Genomic DNA, 9,283 nt, shown 5'->3' with positions numbered 1-9,283 from the left:
AGAATAGTAGTTTTCATTAACTATTAAGTACAAATTAAAAAAAACTATCTTAAATTTTAAATGATTTTATTTAATTGTAAAGTATTTAAGTTTGTGTTTTTGTCAATTCGTGTTTAGGCAGCTTATAGGGCGAGAGTTTAGTTGCCTAAGTTTTATATATAAGAAAATAATACTGTTTTTTTAACGGCAAAAAGCACTCTAAAAGTTTTTTTTTAAACCTGGTTTACAAAAAATTTCTTTGGTTATCGGTTTACACATCATGCATTATGTTTATAGGTCTAGTGGAGAACAATGAATAATAAAAATACTCAATAAAGTTTTATAAAACGTGTCTTTATTAGTTGCTAATCAAAGTTATTTCATCTAACATTAAATGTATTTTACGTTACTTTTTGTTTAAATTTTTTTTATTATTTTTGACTAAATACTTTAATTTAAATTTTATTTATTTATACCTAAAATATTAAATTTGTCCTTGGCAAGACATTTAACTGAATCCATTATGTGTGACTCGATAACTGAAACGTTTTCTTTGTACACAAAGTTCATGTATAAAACATTTTAAGCACATTTTTTTTTTTAATAAACATTAACTAACGTTTTGTAACTGGTGCATAAACATATTTTTGTGTTGGAATTTTCCTATTTTTGTGTTAGTTGCAGTTTAATGGTCATAGTGTGAAACCTTGTTCCATCGTATGAAAACAAACTATCTAAAATCAAAATATTAATAACCATAAAACGCTTCTTTTTTAGTTATATCACCAAAACTGCTCAAGATAATGAAACAACGTTGTTTAAGAATGACTGTTGGTTTTTATTGTAATTCATAGGTCTTTCAGAACAATAGCTTTTATCAATTTAAAGTTTAAATTACAAACAAAATCTTAAATTTATGAGATTTTTTGTATGTATGTATAAATTTAAGTTTATGTTTTTGTCTTTATTCGTGTTTATATCAGTTTATGGGCGAGCGTTTTGTTGCCTTAGTTTAAAATTAAAAACAATATTGTTTATTGAACAACAAAATGCGCTCCAAAAGTTTTTTTTAATGAACTGGTGTAAAGAAAATATCTTCAGTCGTCGAGTTACACTTCATGTAAACAGTTTTATGTCTTTTTGAGAACACCAAATAATAACATTACTGATTAAAGTTCTATAAAACGTGTGGTAGTAATAACATTAAAGAAATTCATTTAACAATAAATGCATCTTACATTAATTTTAAACAAGAGTTTTCATTATAATACGAAGTTTCATTCAAACTTGTACCAACTTGTACTAAAAATAATAAACTTGTCCTGGGAAAGACATTAAACTATTTCCATTAAGTGTGACTCGATAACTGACAAGTTTTCTGTGTACACAAAGTCTTTGTAAAATATTTTTTAAGCGCTTTTTTTCGTTTAATAAACAATAACAAACGTTTCTATTTTGTGTGTATAAGTAATTTTTCATGTTAGTTGCAGTTTAATAGTCAAAGTTGTAATGCCTTGGTCCAGCTTTGGACTAATGGTTAGAAAAAAAAAAAAAAACAAATAAAAACGTTAATTTAGTAGTTATAACACTAAAACTGCTCAATTTAATAAAGTAACTCTGATTAACAATGACTGTATGTTCTTATTGTTTATTATATAAAAAATAAGCTTTTAGATTTTAGTTGTCGTTAATTTTTTTTACTACAGATTTTAAAAAAAAATTAAATTTAAAGTGATTTTGTATATTTATGTATAAATTTAAGAATATGTTTAAATTTTTAATAGCGATAATATCAGTTTAATCGGCGAGATGTTTAATGCCTAAGCTTAAGTTTAAAAAAATAAATTTAACGACAAAAAGTGTCAAAAAGCTTTCTTAAATGACCTGGTGTACGAAAAATGTCTTCGATTATCGAGTTACAAATCATGTAAACAGTTTAATGTCTTTTCGAAAAAAAAAACAAATAAAGTTGTATGAAACGTGCCTTTATTATTTGCATATAAAATCAAATTTATCTCGTAATTAATGTATCTTTAGATAATTAAACATTATTTGACATTAAAATAAATTCTTTCAAACAATATAAATAAGACTCAATTTTTGAATAAAAGAACATATTCCAAAAAGTATCGATGAATTTTGTAAGAGTAATAAGAAAACTAAATCTGTTAGAGTAATAAATGCTTCAAAAAGATCTGCTATTTCTGAACACTTAGTAAATAACCTTGATTGTGCTAGTAATTATAATTTAAAAAGATTTAAAATTGTTAAAAATTGTTTTCACATTTCGGATTTAATTAAACTTGAGGCTATTTGTATTTAGTTAAGAAAACCTAAGTTGTGTAAACATAAACATTTTGATTATACTGTTTCGTTGTTTTCTTAAATTGATTTATAAGTTGTTGCTCTGTTTTATTATTTTTTAGTTGCATTGTAATTAGAAGTACTTATGTATTGTTAATTACTCTTTGCTTTATTATTATTAATTTAGTTGATTGCATTTCCACTATATAAGTTAGATTTAAAATTTTATTTTTATTGCTTAGTATACAACTGACGGAAGAAGCATGAAATATATTTTGTTCTAAAAAATTGAGTCTTATTTATATTGTTTGAATAAATGTATCTTACGTTCTTTTGATGCAAGAGATGTTTTAATTTTTAAATATAAAGTTTTTTTCTTTAATATTACATATTCTACCAAAAACTATTAAATTTGTGCTTGGCAAGACATTAAACTGCATCAATTTTGTGTGACTCGATAACCAAAAATTATTTTTTTCACCAAGTCCTTGGAAAATACGTTTTGCAGAATTAAAAAAAAATAATAATTAACGTTTTGTATTTTATGTATAGAAATATTTTTTTGTGTTTTATTTTGTCTGTTTTTGTGATAGTTTCAGTTTAATGGTCAAAGTTGTAAAGCCGAAGTTTAGCGTTTGACTATAAAATATACAAAATCTTTTAAATAACAACTAAAAAAAGTTTTCTTTAGTAGTTATAACACTAAAACTGCTGCCTAAGTTTGACATTAAAAAAATGTTTATTGAACCACAAAATGCGCTCCAAAAGTTTTGTTCAATGACCTGGTATACGAAAAATGTCTTTAGTCATTTAGTCATCGAATTACACATCATGTATACACTTTCATGTCTTTTTGAGAAAAAACAATAAATAATAATACTGAATAAAGTTCTATAAAACGTGTCTTTGGTAGTAATAACGTCAAAACAGACTCATCTAACAATAAATATATCATAAATTACTTTTTGTGCTAGAGTTCTCATTATTTTTAAATTAGAAACTTAATTTCAAACTTTTACTCAATAAAAAAAAATATTAAGTCTATCCTGGGTAAGACATTAAACTACATCTGTTTTGAGTGACTCGATAACCAAAAAGTGTTTTTTATACCAACTCATTGGAAAAAACCTTTTAAGCGCTTTTTTTTCAAATAACAATAACTAAAGTTTTGTATTTTGTGTCTAAAAGCATATTTTTGTGTTGTGTTTTGTCTGTTCTCGTTTAAGTCGCAATTTAATGGTCAAAGCTGTAAAGCTGAAGTCAATCATTTGACTGGAAAATGTATAAATCTTTTAAAAAACAACTAAAAAATATTTATTTAGTAGTAATGACACTAAAACTTTTGAAAATAACAAATTAACTTCAACAAACAATGTCTCTATGTTTTCATTGCAATAATTAGGCCTTTATAAATAGTATTTTTCAATATTTTTATCTAGTAATTTTTTTATTATTTTTACTTAAAATTTAAGTTATTTTATGTAATTATATACAAAAAAAGGTTTATGTTTTTACTCTTTCCGTGTTTTAATCAGTTTATTATTAAAAATGTAAATAAGTTATCTAAAACATGCCATTATTATTTATAACATTTATACAATATCAACTAAAAATAAATGAATCTTTAGTTATTTTTTGCGTAAGAGTTTTTATTATTTTTCAATACAAAGTTTCATTTTTGCCTTTGAAGTATTTCTAATCTTTACAAAAAGTTTTAAATTTTTCCTGGGCTACACATTAAACTGCATTAATTTTGCGTGACTCAATAACTGAAAAGTTTTCTTTCTACACCATGAACTTTGAAAAAATATTTTGAGCGCTTTTTTGTAATAAACAATAACCACCGTTTTGGATCTTGTGTAAAAAAATATTTTTTGTGTTGTATTTTGTCTGTTTTCGTGTAAGTTGCAGTTTAATGGTAAAAGTTGTAATGCCTTGGTACAGCGTTTGACTAATAAATAAAATTAAGTTAACAAAAATCAACTAAAAAACTTTTATTTTAGTAGTTATATCACCAATATTGCATAAGATAACATATTAACTCTGTTTAACAATGACTGTATGTTCTTATTGTAATATATAGGCTTTTTAGAACAACATTTTTCATTAATTTTCCTAGGACAAATTTTAAAAAAGTCTCAAATTTTAGGTGACTTTATATATTTGTGTATAAATTTAAGTTAATATACTTGTCTTTAGTCAGTTTTAAGGGCGAGAGTTTTGTTGTCTAAGTTTGATTTAAAAAAGAACATTTATTTTATGACAAAAAGCACTCCAAAAGTTTTGTTTAATAAACTGGTGTACGAAAAAGTTCTTCAGTTATTAATTAACACATCATTTATTAGATTTATTGCCTTTTCGACAACAATAAATAATTTTAATAATAATATTAAAAGTGATAATAACAACAATGAATAAAGCTCTATAAAACGTGTCTTTAGTAGTAATAACATCAAAACACATTCATTTAAGAATAAATATATCTTAAGTTCCTTTTTATAAAAGAGTTTTCATTATTTATAACACCATCTTTCACTTAAAATTTTTACCTACTTGTACCAAAAATATTAATTTTGTCCTGCCGAAGACATTAAACTGCATCCACTTTGTGTGACTCGATAACTTAAAAGTTTTTTTGTACACCAAGTCCTTGATAAATACCTTTTGAGTGCTTTTTTTTTATTTAATAAACATTAGCCAACGTTTTTTATTTTGTGTATAAAAGTAATTTAATTGTGTTTTATTTTGTCAAAGTTCGTGTTTATTTCAGTTTATATGGCGAGAGTTTTGTTGCCTAAGTTTAAATAAAAAAATAAAAAAAATTAACGACAAAAAGCGTTCCAAAAGTTTTGTTCAATGACCTGGTTTACTAATTTTTTTTTTGTATTTCTAGATACACATCATGTATAAGGTGTATTGTTCTGTCGACAACAATAAATAATAACAATAATAATACTAACTAAAGTTATATAAAACGTGCCTTTAATAGTTGCATATCAAAATTAATTTATCTAACAATAAATGTATCTAACGTTACTTTTATTGTAAGACTTATTGCATCCATTTGTGTGACTCGATAACAAAAAAGTCTTTTTTAATCCAAGTCCTTGGAAAATATCTTTTGACTGCTTTTTTTTTTAATAAACAAGAACTAACGTTTTGTATTTTGTGTATAAAAATACTTCTTTGTGTTGTATTTTGTCTGTTTTCATGTTAGTTTCAGTTGTATGGTCAAAGTTGGTGAGCTGAAGTCCAGTGTTTGACTATAAAATATACAAAATACCTTAAAAAACAATTTAAAAACGTTTTATTTAGTAGTTATAACACTTAGATAGCTGCCTAAGTTTGACATTTAAAATAATATTGTTTATTGAACGACAAATGCGCTCTAAAAATTTTTCAGTTTCCTGGTGTACGAAAAATGTCTTTGGTAATCGACTTACACTTCATGTATACAGTTTAATGTCATTTTGAGAAAACCACCTAATAATAATACTTAATAAAGTAAGTAGGTCATAGTTTGCTTTATTTAATCATAGAATAAGTAAAACGTGTCTTTGGTAGTTATATCATCAAAACAAATTAATCTAACAATAAATGTAACTTACATAACTTTTTAAACGAAAGTTTTCATTATTTTTAAATACGAAGTTTTATTTTAAACTTATACCTACTTAAACAAAAAATATTTAACTTGTCGTTGGTAGAATATTAAACTGCATCCATTGTAAGTGACTCGATAACTGAAAAATTTCCTACACTAAGTACTTGGAAAATACCTGTTAAATGCTTTTTTGTTTAATAAACAATAGTTAATGTTTTTTATTTTGTGTATAACATTAACTTTTTGTGTTGTACTAGGCTTTTTTTGTTTAGGTTTCAGTTTAATGGTCAAAGTTGTCATGCCTAGATCTAGCGTTTGAGTTTTAATAGATTTTATGTATTTGTAAATAACATTTACCATTTGTTATTGTGTCTCTTCATGTTTATGTTTAAGCGGCGAGAGTTTTGTTGCCTAGGTCCAGCGTTTCACAATGAAAAAATATCATTGTTTATTAAACGAAAAAAAACGCCCTAAAAATTCTGTCAGATGACCTGGTATACAAAAAGTTCTTGAGTTATCAAGTCTCACACCATGTATACAGTTTAATGTTTTGTAGAGAAAAACATATAAAAATGATACTGAATAAAGTTCTATAGAGGTTTTCTTTAGTGGTTATAAAATCAAAGCTTTTAAAGGTATAGAAAAAAAACTCATCTAACAATACATTAAACTAATTTTTAAATTTTTATTAATTTTATTATCTTAAACTGTTGAATATAAGTTTAATTTATTTTTCTTATAGTATGTCCTGTTTACGTTATGTCAGGATTTGATAACTAAGTTTAACAGTGCACAATAAACAGTATATCAGACTTTAATTAATTAATAGTAAACTTGTTTCGAACACGACTTAAAACTGATTCCGTGATGACCAAAAGGATTTTTCGTATACTAAGTCGTTGGACCAAGCTTTTAGCCCGTTTTTTTTTTCTTTTATTAAAGAATAACAGAATTAGTTTATTCATAAATTGTAATTAAGCTAAATTAGTAAAATTTGTTAAGCTAAATCAAGATCAACTTTGAGATTTTATAACTAATTTTACTAACAAGGAAAGCAAACTTTAATTATTAAGACTAAATGTCATAAAAAAACATCAGTTTTTCATATTGACTTAATTTTTCTAAAATTCGTCTAAATTATACAAAAAATCGGCAAAGATTTATCCAGCTTGGTAGTTGCTAAGATAAATTTTAATGACGTTTTAAAAATAAAACTATTCTATTAAAAAAAAACTTTTATGAGAAGTAGAATCATTTTGTGATGGAAAGAAAACTTATATTCTGTGTTAGCTAGTAAATGTACGAAACTTTTATTGACTTCATACGAAATAGATGTTGTTTAGAAACCACTTTCCTGGGTTAAGTAAGTTATTTATAAGTTTTTTTTAGGTAAAAAAAATCTAATTATTGTTTTCAAGTGCTTTCCTTAAAGTTGAGAAGTTTTTTCATTAAAGCTATGTTTAATTTATACTTAAATTTTCTTTTTAGTTATAAATACACTTCATGTTAAAGTTCTAAATTTTCTAACCGTAATTTTATTTTTGAATAAAACTGTTTGTAGACTAAAGACTTAAACAAATCCATATTATCAAAAAAAGTTTTATATAGAACTATTTACCGTTTTTGGAAAATTTCCTTTAAGACAAATCGTTTTAGTAAAAATAGCTTCTAATTTTGTTTAATTATCGAAATTAGCTAGTTTTAATAGTAAAAATTTTAAACAAACTAAAAACCACTGAGTTATTTAAAAAATCAGTTGTTCTAAAAAAAGCTTGAAATGAAATTGCGTTAGTATAAAAACATTATAAGAGTAACAAATATTGTTAAAATATACTCAGTAACCTGTAATATTACTTAAAAAGTGTATATAAAAGGATAAAAAAGTTTACAATAATTTTATTAAATATTTTTTCTAGAGTAAGTACTTCATAGAAATTGCTTATATGAACTTTAAATTATATAAGACTAGTTAAATTAATATAGTAATGTTAAACACTTTAAAATTTCTCAGACAAACTAAAAATCTTTGACCAAAACAAAAGTTCTTAAGTATCTTGTACCCGTGAAGGCGATTGAGTAGGAATGGTAAGATTGCGGAGGATCTGGGATAATGAGAAACAATGAAAAGAAAGAGGATTTTAGGGAGAGGAAAAAGAGCTATTTAGAAGAGGATTCAAGAGAGTCAAACATAAAATTGAGGAAAGAGAAATGCTATATTTTTATATAATATATAATAATTACATTTAAGTAAATGGTTAAGACTTATATACTTATTAACAGTTTATAATTTAAATTTTAATTTTCAAATTATTAAAAACATTAATAAACTAAAATTTATTTTCGGTGATTATTTGTGTAAAACTAACTTATAGTTTTGTCTCTATTCGTGTGTATGTCAGTTTAAGTGGCGAGAGTTTTGAAGAATAGGTCCAGTATTTTACATCAAAGAATATCATTGTTTATTAATTGATTAAAAAGCGCACTCAAATCTTGCTCCAAAGACATGGGTGTGTGAAAAATTTCTTCAGTTATCGAGTGTCGACATGTATCAGATTTATTGTCTAGTCGAGAACATCAAATAATAACAGTACTGTTGTTTGTAATTTCTAAGAAACGTGTCTTTAGTGGTTATATCATCAAAACATCTAATAACAAATGTATAAAACGCTAATTTTTGATTAAGAGTTTTCGTTATTTTTAAACAACAAGCTTAATTTTTGTGTTTTAAATACTACCAATTTGTACTAAAAGTTAAATTTGTCCTTGGCAAGACATTAAAATGCATCCATTGTGTGTGACTCGATAACTGAAAAATATTTTTACACTAAGTCCTTGAAAAATACCTTTTGAGCGTTTTTTTTTTGTTTAATAAACAATTACAAATGTTTTGTTTGTAGTGTATAAAATATTTTTTGTGTTGTTTTTTGTCTGTTTTCGTGTTAGCTGCAGTTCATCGGTAAAATTTATCAAGCTAGGTCCAGCGTTTAAATATAAATTAAAAAAATTGAAAAAACTAACAACTATAAAATGTTTTTTTAGTAGTTATAATAAAACATTAAACTGCAAAGATAACAAAATAATTTTGTTTAACATCCATCGTATGTTTTTATTGTAGTACTTAAATTACTTAAGTTTTAATGCTTAAATACTTAATTTGGTGTTTTTATTATAATACATAAACCTTTGAAAATAATCTTTTTTATTAAACTTTAGTAAAAAATTAAAAGAAAAGCTCTTAAACTTTGAGTAATTTTTAGTTTGTGTGTATAAATTTAAGTTTATGTTTTTGTCTTTATTTGTTAATATCAGTTTAAAGGGCGAGAGTAAAGGGCATAAGTTTGAAATTAAAAACAATATTGTTTGTTGAACAACACACAAAATGCGCTTCAAAAGTTT

The sequence above is a fragment of the Thalia democratica genome, chromosome 1 (assembly GCF_965202585.1).
Source record: "Thalia democratica chromosome 1, ktThaDemo2.hap1.1, whole genome shotgun sequence".
Taxonomy (NCBI): Eukaryota; Metazoa; Chordata; class Thaliacea; order Salpida; family Salpidae; genus Thalia; species Thalia democratica.
Note: the sequence above shows the minus strand (reverse complement) of the source record.